General features: G+C 39.5%; 1 long non-coding RNA gene across 1 annotated transcript; it reads right to left on the bottom strand.

Annotated features, from left to right (window-relative positions):
* Positions 1 to 6410: 6410 nt before the first annotated feature.
* LOC116080673 lies at positions 6411 to 9684 on the bottom strand. The gene is made up of 3 exons (XR_004114530.1): positions 9632 to 9684; positions 9184 to 9357; positions 6411 to 6446 (listed from the first exon to the last, which is right to left on the bottom strand). It is a non-coding gene; the product is annotated as an uncharacterized LOC116080673 (long non-coding RNA).
* Between the last annotated feature and the right edge of the window lie 8563 nt (positions 9685 to 18247).

Below are 18247 nucleotides of genomic sequence, written 5' to 3'. Positions count from 1 at the left end.
ACATATATGCATATATATGTATATATATATATATATTATATATTTCCACAACACTTTTGGGGTTACCAATATCCAATTCCATTGTCTAAAGACTAGGAAAACTAATGTAGGTGCAGTATGCACAGAGATAAAGAATGGCAAGACCTCATAGCTAGCATTATCAATGCCACAGAGTCAGTGACATGACATGGAAATTATTTTTTGTTTCTTTCCTACTTGTGCTCCCTGGAGAGAGACCATATGGGAATCCTGAAAAATCAGCACACCAGAGCTACTATATTGGAGTTCTGCGTACTACAGGACAGAACAGAAACATGTACATTAGTCTAAACATTAGACCATACTGTTAGCCCTAATAGCAAGGCGAAGTAATATATATCTTCCTTGTGTAGCTGAGCACATAATGGACCAAATCCAGTTGACTAAGCTGACTAATAGTTCACCACTAGATGACCCATCTTGATGTTAGGAGTTGCTCTCATGGTGAGCAAGATTTGTTTTGCTCACAAGCTAATGATAGCATCACCCTCGAGTGTTATCATTAGCTTGTGAACACAATTTCTTTTAATTATTCCCACTTCCCAAACTTGTGTTCACTGAATGATATTATTAATGGACTTCACATAGCAGGCATCAGAGATTTGGTTGAATTACTAACACCTCGAAGATCATTTATGGCTGAGGCAATAAGCCTCTAATTTCATGTAATTAGAGAGCAGGATTATTTTCCCTAAATCCTCATTAATATTTTGAGTTGGAAAACAATGATACAATCTTGATAAGGATGACAAATGAGCTTCATAAAGCCACTGCTCTTTTGTTCTCGCCTCATCAGACTAACTCCTGAGTCCCCTTTGCAAGTAGAGAAAACACAATCAGCCTAGAAAACCCCAGAGACACTATCTGAGTCCCAAGAAGCCACCATCTGCTGAACACTGACCCTATATTCATGTTAAATTCTTAAACACTCAGAGACAGAAATAAATGTTGCTTGGTCCCTATACTGTGAAAGAACATAGGGTTGTTAAATCAAATTTCTCCCAGTAAATTATAACTCTCACTCCAAAGATGTAATTTCTAAGAGACACTAAGGAGCACGATTAAATCATGGTAGATAATATTTCACATGAAAGAAGTCTAAACAAGCCTGTTACAGTTTTGTGTGTGACCATTTTGTTTCATCTAAGACTATACCTGCAGACAGAGCTGTTTTATGTGTCCCTGAAGATCTTAAGATAAATATAAAATTGTAAACACAGTGATGGTGAGCATTTTACATAGAAACATGATAGAAATACTAAAGAAATGCACTGTGTAGTAGTAAGGAATAGAAACAAGAACTGAGTGAGAAGAAAAAGGAAATTAGTAGAAAGAAAAGAAATACTAAAGAAAGACAGAAACTCTTCTGAATTTGGCTTCACAAGTGACCTGTGACCATCTACATACTCCATGAGATCTACTGGAACAGAACTAGATATCTTGTGAAAGGCTTGAGCTTTGTCCCGAAGCTCTCAAAGCATGGTAACCCTGAATAAGCCTACAATCTACTGAAAGTTCATTTTGTACTTTGAAACATAAAGTGTTTTAATTGGCAGTTCATCTTTGACACTGTGTTTGTGACCATTAAAAAAGAAAATTTGTTTGGGTTCATGATTTCAGTCCATTACAGCTTGGCCATATCCTGAGTCAACAGTATGTCATGACAAGTATGTATATTAGAGACATCTGTTTGAAAAATAAGAGACAAGAAAAGAACTGGAATCCCACATCCCCTCAATAGACATGCTACTTTAAGAAGGTTCTTAAGAGTCCCACCACCTCTATAGTGCCAGAGCATAGCAGGCAACTTAGTACATAGGCCTTTGGAAAGTAATTTCAGGCACAGCCCTTGGCAGTATTATTATTGAGGGCAAGAACAAAACTTTATCTAACAGATAATAAAAGGGATATCCAGAGGAACATTGGGGAATTGTGTTTTCTCTTCTCTCAGTGGAAGTTTGGAGAGGTCACTTCACAATTGTGCTTGGCAAAATTTATTGTCACCCACTCCGGTCACATACAGTGGTCAGAGCTGGGGTATTGTTTTATGAAAACTTAAAAATATTAAAGTAGAAGTCTACCATAAATATTTTAAGGCAATAACAAATGTAGGAATTTATTTCAAAGTTAATTGCTCACTTGAGATGTGTAAACTTGCATTTCCTAGAAATCTAGGAAGATATCTAAGTCCCTTTACTTTCTGAGAACTGGCAATACACCTTATTAAGGCAAATATCAGTATAGCAAAAAAGGTCAGCCTGATGTCATACTTCTCTCCTCGCTTGAGTGTAACTAATGCCCCAGTGGAGGTCTGGAGACCTGTTTATTTTTGTCCTAACATAAGTGACAGCTATTAAGTGATGGCTTTGGAATCTGACTGCTACTATGTACCTCACTTATGTCCCACCCTTTACTCTACACATTAGCCACTTGTTTTAACCCTGATTACTAAACATCTATTTTCCAACTTTCACAGATGTTCATGAGGTGCCAAGATGCTGAAGTGCAAGTCAAGATGTTCCACTTCTGTAGGTGGACTGCCTGCCTTGTGCGGAGCCTCAGGAAAGCCTGACTTCAGTGAAACTGGGCACCCTTTACATAACATTTGTGAAGCATTCAACTGCATCAGTATTCTGAAAGTTGCATATGAATCTACCCTTTTATCACCCAGAATGCCATCAGATGTGCAAGCACATAGAGTGGCTAAGTGGTGTGGGAGCATTAGTAGGTAGGGGAACTTGATGTGAACTGTGTTCTGAACTGTGCTGGACTGCGCTGAATCATGGCCACTTCTGACTTCTCTTCTTGCTATGCTTTCTTAAAACCTGCTGATAATTTTTATTTCATGTACACAGAACCCAAATTCTTCATTTTAATTTTTATATGCTTTATCATTATTAGCATCTACAATTTGCAAGGAGGAGATTGTTTGCTTCTTTCTTTGTTGTTGTTTTGTTTTGTTTTTCCTAATGCCTATTAAGATTTGAAAGTTTTGGTCTCAAGTTGGGGGTGCTGTTCTGAGAATCTGTAGAACCTTTAGGAGGTGGGGCCCAACTGATATAAGTTGGTATTAGAGGTGGAATTTTGAAGGTTCCACCCATCTCTTGCTCACTCTCCTGGTTTACTATGATTTGATCAGCATGTGCCACATAGTCCTGCTGTTTTGAACTCCGTTGCCCACCACGCCTTCCTTGCCACAAGGAACCAAGCTCTTCTCAAACCAGGATCCAAAATCAATCTCATGTTCCTGTCAGATTTTTTATCTCTGGTACAAAAGTAAGTAATATAATGCTCCCCAGTATTTTATTTTGTCAAATAAACCTTCCTTTTGTTTAAAAAAACTTGGTTATATAGCATTTCATCTTCCTTCTTCATACGACTGTCTATACAATCAACGGCAGAGTCAGCCTGCATTAAGAGGTTTGGTCAGGTAAGCCTGGGTGCCTTTCCATGTGTTTAAAACACCATATTAGATGTATTCATGTATGTAAACACAGACATTTTAGCATAAAGAGTTTATCCCCAAGATATGTTTTAACTTGTTATTTTAAATAATGATCCATAATGGTCCTCAAATGCATGTAATTATATTCTTCCAATATAGCAAGAAGATAGTCAAATGTGAAGCTGTTCCTGACTATTCTGTGTGAAATGGCACCCCACCTTTTTCTCTTGTTCTTTTACTTTGTCTTGCTTAATTTTATGCTTTGGTTTTTTTTTATCAACCCAGAACCTATTTTCTTATTCCTTAACTCCCTCCACTAAAAGGAGAGTTTTACGAGAAGAGGGATTTAGTGTTTTACTGTTTGACTCCTGGCCCAGTAAGCAATGCTGGTACTTGGGAGTTGTTCAGGATGCATGTTTTGTGGCATTGTCCTTTAAAAGGATCATCAGTGTACACTGTACAGTTGTATGTTGAGTCTACTGACTCACAACCATACCAACACTGGATATTATGCCTATTATTTTATTTTGTTAACCCAATTGCTCATCTCCATCTAATTTCTCTAAGACCATCTTGAGTAAATTATCAGTCCATATACTTTGCCCTTTGAGCAGTTAGGTTTGTTTTCTTATCTATATGTGGGAACAGTTTATATGTTCTTGGCAGTCATCCTTGAACTGTATTGCTGAAAACAGTTGGCTCTATTTTGTCATTTGTTCACCACTATTTAATCATGGGAGCCTGGGTGTGTTAGTCAGCCTCAGTGAGTGTGGCTATTGGTACAGACCAGACATTCTATGGACTTAATTTCACTAAAAATCACCGTGTTCCACATCATCTGGGGCTTCTGGAACTATTAGACTGTAGATATCATTCATGTAGCTCACTCTGAACCAGGAAGATTTCCCAGGAGATTCTCAGGACTGCTCTCTTCCAAAGGTCTTGCCAGAGGACACAGTGTGGAACCAGCTGATATTCATGTCTCATGAAAAGTCAAGATACAATATCTAAGGAAGGACATTGTGTCATTCAGATTGAGCCTTGTTTTGTTCTGAGCTTTTGATCAACCCTAAGCACACATCCAAATTCTCAGAGAGATGAATCTTTAACCTATGTTGTCTTTTAGTCACCCTGTCTGAACTCCCATTATCCATCTGCTGGCAAACATATGCTGCATCTTAAAACACGCTAAGGAAAGCCCAAGGTTAGATGGATGCTCAAAGCTAACAAATCTGGACAAGCCAGGATCCCTTGATACTTACCTTACCAAGAATTTAATATATTGCTCTTCAAACCTATTTGTACAGGATAATTTGTTGCAATAATTTCATAATTTGACTAAATATTATATGAGATCCAAATGTGGGTTGAAATCTTCTGTGAAGATTTGGTCGTTTTGCGTACACTTGGTAAATTAGGTACTAAAAGTTCTGTTATTAAAACTGGAAAAACTATAAAACCAGGAAATTCCTAGAATTGTAGAAACTTAAAGGCACACTTCATCCAGATTACATCATAAAGAAAATATCTTGGCTCTACATCAAGACTATTAAATGGCTATACCTTCATACAAATATTCCATGCATCTCTTTTATGATCTCCTGTTGTGCCAGATTTTCCTACTGGCCCACTCTTTCTACTTAAAGTATGTGCTGCAGGCCAGCTGAAATACCAGAGAGTTGTCTTCATTCATTTTGCACTACTGTAGCAGAATACCTGAGATAGCAATTTATTTAAAATATACATATATTGGTTTTAAATTCTGAAAGTTAGAAAAATCTAAGGTCAGGACCCCAGTGGGCTTAGCACTTGACACACTGTATCCTCCAAAGGGAGGGAAGCAGATGCTTCACATGACCAAAATCAAAAAAAATAAATAAATAAAAACAACAACAACAAACAAGCTTTTGTATCCAAAGTTTTCATCCAAAGGTCTCATCTCTTAAAATAGTTATAAAGGGAGTTAAATTTCAACATGAGTTTCAGAGAAGCCAAAATTCTATGGCAGGGATCTTGTCAGAAATGGCAGTGTTTGAAGCCCATTCAGAAATTACTCATATTAGTATGGTCCCAGACAACTTTACATGTTACATATCAAAAGCCCAGGTAGGCTGGAGGGGAGCCATGTCAGGTAAGAGCACTTATCACACAGTCACAAGGACAGAGTTCAGATCCCAGCACCCGTGTCAGAAGCTGGGCATCCCACAGATGACTATAACCCAACATTAGAGTGGGAAGAAGAGTGAAGATGAAGCAAAGGTGCTTGCTGGTTTCCAGCCTGAGTAAGAAAACATGAGCACCAGGGTGGGTGACAGAATATTAGATGGAGACTGATAGAGGAGAACACTCCACTCGGCACTTGACACCCTCTTCTGGCTGCTGTGTGCACTCATAGGAATATACACCTGTGCACACACACATAAACAGACATATATATACACACGTAAATAAATACTTTAATGGAAAAAAAAAAAGCACTATCTTCAGGGTGTTTTCTCTCTGCTCACATGAAAGAATATTAAAATGAATTTGTATGGGTCAGAATTCCAACCACCCTATCCTGGGAAAAGTTTTAGATATCTCCTTTTTAAAAATTTTATTACTATTGTTGTTGTTGTTGTTGTTACTTATTCGCTCTACATCCCACTCTCTTACCCCCTTTTGGTTACTCCCTCCAGGAATTCTTTCCCCAATTCCCTTCTCCTCTGAGCCGGTGGGGGTCCCTTAGTACTTAAAGTCTCTGCAAGGTTAGATGCTTCCTCTCCTGCTAAGGCCAGATAAGGCAGCCCAGCCAGAAGAACATATCCCATATTCAGGTAACAGCTTTTGGGAAAGCCCCCATTCTAGTTGTTGTTTGGGACCCACAAGAAAACCAAGCTCCATCCACTGTTTGGCTGTGGGTGTCTGTATCAGTCTGAGTCATCTTCTGGGTGGAGCCTCTCAGAGGACAGCATGTTCCTGTCTGCAAGCATAACAGAGTGTCATTGATAGTGTTAGGGGTTAGTGATTGCCCATGGGATGGGTCTCAGGTTGGGCCAGTTATTGGTTGGCTATTTCCTCAGTGTCTACATAAGACTATTAAATTGATTGTTGCTTTATATCAAACAACTTTTATAATACTTATTTTTATTGTTATAATATTTTATAAATTTTAAGGAATATGACAAAAAGATATTATAGTTATTGAAGAGGGTTTCTGGGAGGAGTTGGGATACAAAAGGGAAACAAGAATGTGATTTAATTCTATTCACTTAAAATATGTTTTTAAATGTTAACAAATTCAGATAAATTGAAATCATGTAACTTTTCTCATCATAATGCAATAAAAGTTAAAAAAATTACATTTATGCTCATGTTCTATTTCTTCCTGATAATATTGATCAAAACAAGATAACAATGTGAGAGAATTTATATATGATATATATATATATATACATATGTGTATATGTATATATATGTGTATATGTGTATATATATGTATATGTATGTATGTATATATGTGTGTGTGTATATATATGTATATATATATGCTCTCAAATTAACAAAGTGACTCTATTATGTAATACCATGTCCAGGGAAGGTGTCCTCTGTCTTTGTCTATAAAGTTCACTCTGCTGAGAGAGTCTGAGATAGTCACTAGTGCTCATCATAGGACTGTGCCTTCAGCTCAAGGTCAGTCAGATGTGCTGGCTTGCATGCCAGTATCTTACTTTCCTGGCTGACTCTGTGACAGCTTGTCTGCTTGTCACCCTGCTGTCTCTCAGAGTCAGCATCACCTAATTTCCTTGCAGGTCCCCAAGATACAGTCTGCAGGGGTGTCTGGTGCCCTGAGAAGTTTTAAGACATGGTGCCAGAAGCTCTGTGGCAAGTAGCATCATTCTGGTGAAATAGAAGTATCTTCCCCATACATGCATCATCCCTCGCATCCCAACGCCTCCTTGATATACCTTGATACATATCCTAAATGCATTCTTTAGGCATCAAAACAAATCCCATTTGTAGTAAATGAAGCAGAAAAAGTAAAAACAAACAAACAAATAAACAAAACATGGTGGAGGTGCGATTTTGCTCATCTCTCTAGTTTTCTGTGTCAAATCTGTAAGTCTTTGTAATTAAACAAAGCAAAATTCTCATTGCATGTACGACTCATTTGTTCATAGATTTCTTCATTCATTAAAAGAGTATCAGGTGTTCAGTAGGCTCTACAGTTGACCCAAGGAATATGCATATCCTTCGAGGCACTGTTGGGAGCCATGTACTCGAATAGGCACACCATGAGGCTAAGTGTGAATATGTCTTTGGAAGTGTTTTCCCCCACCCCTACCCCACACCCGTTGGGCTTTAGAGACAAAAGAACATTTGCTTCAGGTTGGCCAGGGAAAGCTAAAAGGGAGGTATAATTCTGAATTTTGAGAGATCAAGAGAGAGTAGTTTTTTTTTCCAAAAAGGATAGTTGGGTCACAATTAAGGTCAAACAATCAAGCAAGAGTGACCTCAGGGAGGATCTGGGGCTGAAATCAGGAAAAGAAGTAGTTGGATTGCATACGGCTTTTTAATACTGGGCTGATGAATGCATCTAATTCTCTCTTGCAACTAGTTTTCACAAATCATTCTAAGGGGATCAAAACTAAACTGATTTTAACAAACGTACTCAGTGGAAAGAATGCAATAGAAACAGTATCTACCACAGTAGATGAAGTGAAATAGGCAAGAATGAGTGTCAGAGATGAGTAAATGTCCTCTCTGTTTCCTTGTGAAGCGTCATGAAGGAGGACACTGTTAAGACACAGCTTCATCCTGAGCTGTCCCCCTCACCCCCAGACTCACATTTTTAACGCTCAGTATCTGGTTTGTGGCACTAGTTTGAAAGCTATCTTTTAGGAGGTAGGGCCTGGCTGGCAGGTACCAATGCCAGGCATATGAAGATTATGTCTGGTTCTGGCCAGTTCTCTCCACTTGCTAGTGTAGGCCATTTGAGGAGCTCCCATACATTTTCACACCAGTGACAGAGCAATTCACACTGCCTTCTCTGCCATGATGGATGTTGGATGATGGATGATGGAAGATGGTGTCACCCTGAAGCTGTGAGTTAGAAGAAATCTTTTCTTCTATTAGCTTTTCTTTGTCATATGCTCTGGGCTGTGTAGAATATTACAATTAATCTTATACCCATCTTCTGGCTTCAAATAAATGAGACTCAACCTATGATAGTTACTGCATAATTACTGGGGGATGACCCTTAATCTAAATCTCTAAGGCTAGTCTGGCGATTACCCCAACTGTGCTTCCCAAAGACTTGCTGATTGAGATTCTGCGAATTATTTCTGCTCCAGGGGTCTCTGTCCTGGGGAGGCATTTCACTCTGGCACGTGCTGCTGCTCCATCACGATGAATGGAGATCTGTTGTCTCTGCCTTCTCCTCCTCTATGTTCCTTCTCTCTCCTTTCTCCTCCTCATGGTCCCTACCTGTGACTCCCAGCTCAGTAACTCAAACTTTTTTTTCTACCCTAACTCCCTTTGTCCTGAGTAGCTTGTCTGTGTGTGTTCTAAATGGTTACTTTGGATACCTTCGACCCCATCCTCACTGTCAATCCCTAGGTGAATCATGCACCGGGTCAGTACCAATTCAACCTAGCCCCGTACCCTTCTTACATGGAAAACTTCTACAAATAGGGCCAGCACTAGCATCAATTACCTACCGTGTGGAATGGCATACATCCTTTTCTTCTTTTCCTTTTTTATTTAGTCAGAGACAGTGTGTCCTCTATCTATTTCCTCCGCATCTGAGTCCCACGCCCAGGCGCCATCTGAGTGGAACCAGCCGCAGCTCCACTCGGGTCTGTGTTCACTTCAGCCGGAGGTTAGATACGGACCTGGAAAATGAAACAGTAGGGGGACAAAGAGACATGGACACCAAGTAGGGTTATCAAGGCATCTATTTCCTTGGGGATATTTTGAACATTTATAGGCAGGCAATAGTGAAACCGAAAATCTCCAGGCACAAGGTATATGCATAATGCAAACAAGGCAGCAGACAAGAGACGCCAAATTCTAGAAACTCAAAGTTCTCAAGCAGGTAGACAGTGTGCCCGGTCCTGCAGGTCCCAGTTACTCCCAGTGTTGGGACAGATGGTGGATCCTCCTCACCTCTGATCCTGGGCATTTCAGGTCACCTGGGAGTGGAGTTTCCTCTGGGTGTTGAGGGACTGGCTGTGGAGCTTGCATCCAACTTCTGCTCAGGACACCAGCCCAGAGAGACCGGAAGGAACTCATAAATGTAATTTTAAAACTTCCAGTAGACACATACAAAGTAAAATAAAAACCATAAACCTAATTTTAGTAATACAATTTACTCAAATATTTCTATATGGTATCATCTTAATACTCAATTCATATTTATAAGATTATTAAATATATTTTCCCTCTGTTATACTAAATCCTTGAAATCACATCTTAGTTTGGACCAATCACATGTCAAGTGTTCATTAGCCACTCATGACTGACAGTGTTGATACCAGACTGGGAAGGTTTTGGATACTGAAAATACGTGAAAGAGGTAAATTTCTGTAAGTAATAAAAGCTTTGTAAATCAAGGAATCAAGTTTACGTTTCTATTCCTTGGATTATGAGTTTCTAGCTAGGTCATATCATTTCTCCTAAGCTTTTCCCATCAGTCCATGTTGCCAAATATCCTTCCAGATTTGGGATGAATAGGTGGAGAGAAAACTAGCACATCCCTGGGAGCCCACAGGACACTCAATAACTAATTATGTACCGATTGTATATCCAGATGGAAGAACTCCTGTACTAGCACTCTGTGAGCGGGAAGTCTCCATAAAGAAAATTAGATCATCTCATTTTAATGTTTCTAAAAATCATAATAATAGAAGAGAAAAATTGTCATTTCACTGTAAACTTTTGCTGACTCTGCAGTATGCCAGTCTATGAGATCATGTTACTTTTATGAAAATACAGACAGAAATATCTGCATGTCCTCACCTTCAGAGGAAGGGATCATTCAGAATGGACTTTCATTATTCTGTCACCCTGACATGTAAGACCAGACATCTTCACGGTGTTCTAACTAAAACTGAACATACAATGTTCTCCTGAAAGACTGGACAATTTGATAACACCAATTTGAAGAATAAATAGGAAACAGAAAATCACAACTTAGTGCAAGAACCAGTACTAAGACAGAAAAATTATAATTAATTCAACTGTAAGTACAGTGAGAACAATTCTAAGAGACAGAAACTCCAGGGATACATAAAGCATACAGAAGTGGAAATTTCTAATTTTTTTGGAGACTCAGTTGTGTCATATGATTTTTTTTCCTGGAAACTGTCTTATGAGAGGGTGTTCTTTTCTGAGAACAGCCACATGGTGTTTTTCTGGAAGTTGCCTAGTAAAAGAGCTTGTGATGTTTTGCTGGAGTGGGTGCTTGAGAGGCATGTGATATTTAAAAAGAGTATAAGACAGACAGTGGTTGTCACTCTTGCATTGGTTCACCTTGCTTTCTTTGCTGATCTTCACTTGTTGTAACTTGATAGAGAGAAATACACCAAAAAACTTCTGGTGGTATTACTACAGCTGCTTCTTGTCACTTCTGCAGACAGGTGCTGATTGGAGGAGCCTCGCATTTTCTTCTGGATCTCAAAATTGCTAATGATCCATGTTTGGTATTTTACTAGTGGACTGGACTGCTAGCAATGAGGATTATAATATCCCCCAAAGAACTATTTCTAAACAGGCCCACAATACCTGCTTCCCATTAACCTTTTTTCCCCCTTGCCTCTGGTGGGTGGTGGGCTAGAAAGGAGGTTGAAGCATAAAGAAACATAATTAAAGTAGGTTTGGGGACACCTAAGCCTACAGGATATCCTGTGAGTTTTGTCAGGACCTCACACTGAATATCAGGTATAAGTTCCTATGTGCTTTCAGTAGGAAGAGTAAACAACTAGACCTCACAACTATTTACGGACTTGCTATTACCTCCGATTGCTTCCCAGAAATTAAAGGCAACACCCTATTGCTGAAGACACTACACATGTTAGATAGAAGACTTGATGGAATCAAGCTGGAACTGGCCTGGAAACCTCTTCTCTGAGGACTAGCTTTCATAGTAACAGAAGGAGCTATGCAAGCTGCTAAGGAAGAGAAGCCATCAACAGTCCTACCCAGATGCAATACATATGAACAACAATGACTAAAATGGTAAGATGTTACAAAAGGTACATTAGAAAAAGTGCCAGAGTATCCTGTCTTTAACGAAGTCTGCCTCCAAGAGGAATTATTTTCATTGAAGCTTTTAGAGTCTCCTCTTTTTAAAAGTTGTCCTCTAACCTCTGTACATGTAGGCACACATACACACATAATAAATAGATAAACAAATAAGTAAATAAATAAATAAATAAATAAATAAATAAATGTAGATGTTTTTAATGTTATGGGGAAAATCAGAGAAAAATACCTTGCCTGTAGAATAACTAAGAATTACACCCAACTTCTCAGAAGAAGCCATATAAGTAAGATTATAGAGTGAAATATTTTAATTGATCTTTTAAACTAGAAACCTGAAACTATAAAAACTGTAAAGACATCCTTCAAAAGTGAAGAACTGTTGCTTTGAATATATGTGAGGGGAGGAAAAAGTTACCAAAAAATGATTGCCTTCCTAGGGTAAAAGTAGGACAGAGTTGACTTGTTGGGTAGAAGTGGGTCCCGGAAGCTATAGAAAATATACCTCTGTCTACCAAAAAGATTCAAGATCCAGATAATAACAAACATTTCACAAGGAGAACACACTATGAAATACAAAGTACATGTGGGAAACTGTTGTCTTAGAAGCATGAAGATGCTGGCCAATGGGAAGCCAAGAAGGAATCAAGAAAAGAAACTGTGGGGAAAGTATCACACTGGTTAGAGTTGTCAGAGAGCTAGAAATCAGGGGAAAGATACAGTACTAACAACTTAGAAATATTCTTTGAGAAATAAAACAAAACCTCAGGTTTCACTGGTCAGAATCAGACAGGTTGCACTGTCAGGGAGTCCCAATGAGAACTGTACCCAACTCCTTCCAAAGGGTAGGATGACTTCAGAAGTCATGAGGGCAATTATTGCATCAGATAGGAAGCAAGGAAGAATAGTGCTTATGGAACAACTGTAGGCAGGATTATTTCTAGATTGAGCATGTTAACTGGTAGTTATTAAACTTCTCTACTTCTTCCATCTCCCAAATTCTTTATCCTCTTCCATATTTTCTTCCATGGTTGCCATTGACAGCACTTCAATAACTAGTTCTTGCCTCCTAAGAATGAGGAACTTCTACAGACCCAACATACCAAATAAGTTAGAAAGCACAGCTGACAGAAGGGAAAGATGGGTTGTGGGAAATACTTTTTATTTAACAAAATTAAAGTGTTTCTAAATAAATAAAAAGTAAATAGTGTTTCTATGGCAACGATTATTTCCTGTATGTTGCTCTATTTTCTTTAGGAAGTTAAACTGATATGAATCTTCCAAACAACATGAAAGTTGTCAGGCCAAGTCTAGAACTATTTTCACTGGTTGCTTTCTGAAAGCCAAAGCAATAAAGAGTGGTTTTTCCAATGGAACTCCTCTTCCCTCGTGTGGATTGGCATATAACACTGTCTCGTCTACAGTGCCAAAGGATAAAGCCAAGAAAATCTTCCTACACTGTCCTACCCTGCCTTGATTAAAATTACACAATTACTGCAATGCCATTGATGTCAAATTCCCGTGGGTCTTGTTGACAGGCCTTTTATTGGGACATCTAGAAACATTAGTGAAAAATAACGGGTAAAACTGGTTGATTTTTAAGGCTTTGTCTTCTCAACCCAAAGTAAGTGGCACACACACACACATATAGAACATGCCCATAAAATGCACACACACACACATGTGACCCCCACACACATACACACACGTGGAATGGGAAGACTATACCACATTTCTTGCTGTGTCCCACAGTTATCCAATTTAAACACCAAAAATAAGTATCAGATTTTGGCATTACAAATTTTTGCCATTGCCAGAGGAAGAACTTTACGGTTTTTTTTTCCCCCTAAGGGAGCAGCTAATATAAACCATCTACCCTTGACATTTCTGAAGGTAAATATTAAGTACCTTTAGAGGTGGTCCTATTTTGGAAAACTTACCAGGATTTTTCAAGCCCTTCACATTAATATTCTTTTAGGGAGCTGTAGTGTGGAGGCTGTTAGTTCAGTGAATGTGTGTAAACACATTTCACAGGGTATGTAGTAAGGATGATGTGTACAAAAGTCGACATTTACTGCTTTTTCCAAGACATGTTATTTTAGTTCTTGTACTATGTTTCAAGGTAACTAAATTTAGTCAGTTTCTTCCCATTTAAACTCTGAGTTCTAAATAATTCTCTAGCCTCACACTTTGCTTCCTCTTCTACTGGTATTCTCTGATTTCCTAAACTCAACCAAGGCAAGAAGGGAGTAAGAAACAGACCATAAATCCTGAAGGAAATTTTCAGCTCTGGCTTTTAATGAGGTTGTAAATATGGCTCTCAGTGGTTGGTTTGTTATAAGGGCCACTGCAGAAACAGGGCATTTTAAACATATTCAATGTGTTTATTGTCCCCAGTTCTTTGTCCTCAGTCTTCTTTTCAACTTCACCCAACTTTATTCATTCTGAAAACTCTCTTCCCCAACAAATAAGTATCTTTCTGTAAGGAAGTTACGGTTCACATAAAACTCAAAGGCAGCATGACTTGCCTTCACCACTTGTCATAACAGAAACACATTTCTTTCTTACACACACACACACACACACACACACACACACACACACTGGTATAAAGAGAAATCTCACAGGACAAGGCAGTCAAGTCACATATTTGACTGTGTTTATTATCTTTTCCAAGTAGTGAAAGTGTATGAGCCCTTGGATACCTGCCTCAGGGTGACAGCCCTATTACCCTGCTGAAGCACCCTGCTGAAGGCCACCAGTGTCCAAACCTAGGTATTAGTTTCTCTGTTAAATGCTCTTTGTTCCTTAGAAAGTGACTCTGAGCTTGGGCCTGTAGTTGTTGCTAGAAAGGGTGGAGTTCAGGAAAGCTCAGTGGGTAGCAAGGCATTTAAAACCAAACACAGCTCCCTTCCCCCCAAAAAATCCCTTGTTTAATTTTTTTTATTGTTGTTCTTCTGTTTTTCTAGAAAATGACTCAGTCTTAAGCTGAAAGATAAATCACCTCAGACTCCATCTGAGCTACTGCTGGGTTCTCAAAAGTTCTAAGAGAGACTGGACACTCAACTAGTTGCTTAGGTCTTTATGTTCTGACACTTCAGAACCCTGCCCCTCACTGAGCTAACCCATTGTCCTTATGTAGGCACAAATACACATGTACAACTTAGATCCCTTGGTTAACTAATTAATTTTCTGTGCATGGGTGTTTTTCTTTCAGTATGTGTGTTGTACACCACATGAGTGCCTCATCCCCATGGAGAACAGAAAGGGCAGGTTCCCAGGAACTTAAATTATAGATGTTTGTGAGTTACACTGTGGGTGTGGGGAATCGAACCTAGGTGCTCTAAAAGAGCAGCCAGTGCTCTTAATGGCTGAGCCATCTCTCCAGTCCCATTCCACATTTTTAATGTGGGGTTTTTGTCTTAAGATCCCAAATGTTTACTGGTTTCCGATCTCTGATCTCTGTGATTTGAAATGACTGTCTCTCTTGTGGTCCGTTTCATGGTGACCAACTAGAAGGACTAGAATGTGTACAAGAGTGGCCGCGGTAATGACTAACTGGGTGAGATGGATTTTAATTCTTTCCTAACCTTCACCTGAGTCTGAGCTTACAACAAAGCCTCTGAGTTTGCTAAGCATAAGAATCACTGGAGATCTAGTTTAAAAAATATAGATTCTCATTCACTAAACGGTGGGAGGGCTCAAGAGTTTGAATTTCTAACAGATATGGCTAATCAACATGGAAAGCCACTATAGATGTACTCTGCGAGAAAACAAATGGCGTTATTGGGAGAGTTGTGTCCAAAACATTTTTTGGTGGCCAGTGATTCCAGGGCAGGAAGGGCAAACAGAGAAGACTAGCCAGTGCCAGTAGAGGGCAGCAGAGGGCAAGGTAAATTGCACCGGCTCCCACAAGCAGAACTGCCCCCAATTTCCCCCAGAACCAAAGGAGTAAGGAGATAGGGAATACAGGAGCTCAGGGGGATGCTCATATGGACCAGATTATACTCCTGAAGACAGCCCTTTGTAGCCATAGATAGAATATCTATCTATCTGCCCCTGTGGGGGCAGGAGAGCCAGTTCAGACACAGAACCAAAGCTGCTCAGCCTCGAATTTCTGCATCTGCAAAACAAAAGGACGGACCTCTGTGGGTGCTCCCAAACTTCTATCTTGGAGTCAGTTCTCCTTGATCAGACTTAGACTGAACTAGAAGATTCCATGTCCATAGGCAAGATATGAACAAAGGAAAAGTAGGCTGACTAGAGAGGTCACCAGGAAGGTGGGACCCACGTGTGGCTGTCACTAAAACTGTTCCGGCTTGCAACTCAGTGAAAGCTTTGGGTTTCCTCAAATTTTAAGATGTCTTATCAAAGCTTTCCTGCAAAATAATTCAAAGTCAAATAAGACTTAAAGGCTCATACCCAAAACAACGGTTCTTCATCCAACCTTTAACTTCCTCTCCACAAGGAACCAGTGTGTGTGGTATAATCTCTGTGTTGGTTATTTTTCTTCTTGCTGGAAAGCATCAGGTTAAGCAAGGAGGATTTCTTTGGGTTCAGTCTAAGAAGGAAGGTAGAGAAGGCATGGTGGCAGGAACCTGAAGCAGCCACTACATTCTTCTGTGTGCAGTCCGGAAGGAGAAGGAAGGGGGGACCTCAAAGGTTCCACAGCCTGTCAAAACAGCGCCAGTCAGCTGGAGACCAAATGTTTAGACCACACTAGCCAATGGCACGCCATTCAAATGCAAACCACAACAAACATCAGGACTAGTCACTAGTTGTTGACATTTTTTGTACCATTAACTGTTAGTTCAGTTACACCAACCCTTCTACTTCACTACTCCCCAAACATAATTTATCTTATTTTTGGATCATAGTTTCATTCATTGCTTTTAAATATGACTATGTAAATATTATTCATCGATAGATAAGTTACATATAAGCAATATCACTATGGTAATATTCAAGTCCCTGTACAACTTTCTACTTATGCTGGAAATAATAAATTATTTCACCACTTTATGAAGCCAGCACAATCCCTAACTATAGTCTAAATATTTCTTCCTCCTTATAGCCACAGATAAGCTTAGTCCTCGTCCTTCAACAAAGAAAACTTCTCTTTACAACAGATAAGGAGCAACTACAGAGAACCACAAATCAAATGCAGAGTTAGGGATCCCAGACTCAGTAGACAAACCTACAAAAGACTCCAGCACCTAAGGCTCATCAAACATTGCAGAAGGAGGGTAGGGGCAGGAAGATTACTGGACCACAGGCAGTTAGCTGTGAGACTGTCTCCTGCTAATACCAGATACTACACCCGTAAAGTCTCACCAACACAACTCCCTAAACATAAACTGAGCAAGAAAGACACCAGCAGGCATGCCAAAGTGAACCCAAGAAAGACCATAGGTGACCTTGACCTTACACAAAGAGCTCCAGGCAACAAAAGAAGGCTAAGAGCAGGAGACACTGTCTTCACCAGGAAAAACACACCAACTGCTCATCCAATACCAAATAACACTGAAAACATACATGCAAGGAACGGACTAAACAGGTTTTATCTCTCTCTGTGTATGTATGTATGTAGGTAGGTAGGTAGGTAGGTAGGTATGTAGGTAGGTAGGTAGGTATGTATATGTTGCATATAATAGCAATTCATGAAAAAAAGAAGCTATGAATTTGAAATAGTCCAAGGAGGGGTGTCTGGGCAGGTTCTGAGGGAGAAAAGCAAAGGGGGAAATTACATAGTTATAATCTCAAAAAATAAAACTAAAAAAGTTTGATTTGAACAACTGGTGCGATTTGGCTCAGCCTTGGAATGCTCTGTAAAATGTCTCTGGCAAAGCAGCTTTCTACACGGAAGAGTTTGTCTTCTCATTCCTTGGCTTGGCTATTTTATATCTGGTGCCATGTTTCATGGAGCCACTCTTTGTACTTGGTCTGTTTTCTTCTGTCAGTGGATCATGTCTCAGGTCCACCATCCTCCACTGCGTGGATGGGGCTCATCGGCACAGACCTGAGGCCAAGGCTTCTTCTGATCACTGTCCTCTCTCATGCACAATCCCCTGAAGACTCACAAGACTGACGCCTCCTAAGCTTTGGCCAGGCTGTTACAGAGAGCACGTCAAACTCCTCATAGTTAGAGGCAACTCTATCATGTGTTTGTGTTATTTCCTGAAGTGTTTTAATTCTGTTATGCCTTTAGTTGTTAGCTAGCACATAGCTCTTAGATGAACTAATGTCGTTTTTGTTTTTCTAACATATGAGTTATCATTTCACTTGAATACCGGAAGGATGGCTAAGATATGCCTTAGTTTGGCATTTTGAACCAGTATTGCCAACTATTTTCTCTTTTAGTATTAGGCCTAATTTTTTTATTAGATATTTTCTTTACTTACATTTCAAATGATATCTACTTTCCTGGTTTCCCCTCTGAAAAAACAAAACAAACAAACAAAAAAAAACCTGTTCCCTCCCCACTCCCCCTGCTCACCATGCAACTCTCTCCCACTTCCTGGC

This window comes from Mastomys coucha, unplaced genomic scaffold, assembly GCF_008632895.1.
Source record: "Mastomys coucha isolate ucsf_1 unplaced genomic scaffold, UCSF_Mcou_1 pScaffold6, whole genome shotgun sequence".
Taxonomy (NCBI): Eukaryota; Metazoa; Chordata; class Mammalia; order Rodentia; family Muridae; genus Mastomys; species Mastomys coucha.
Note: the sequence above shows the minus strand (reverse complement) of the source record. Positions and strands in the feature narration are given on the sequence as shown.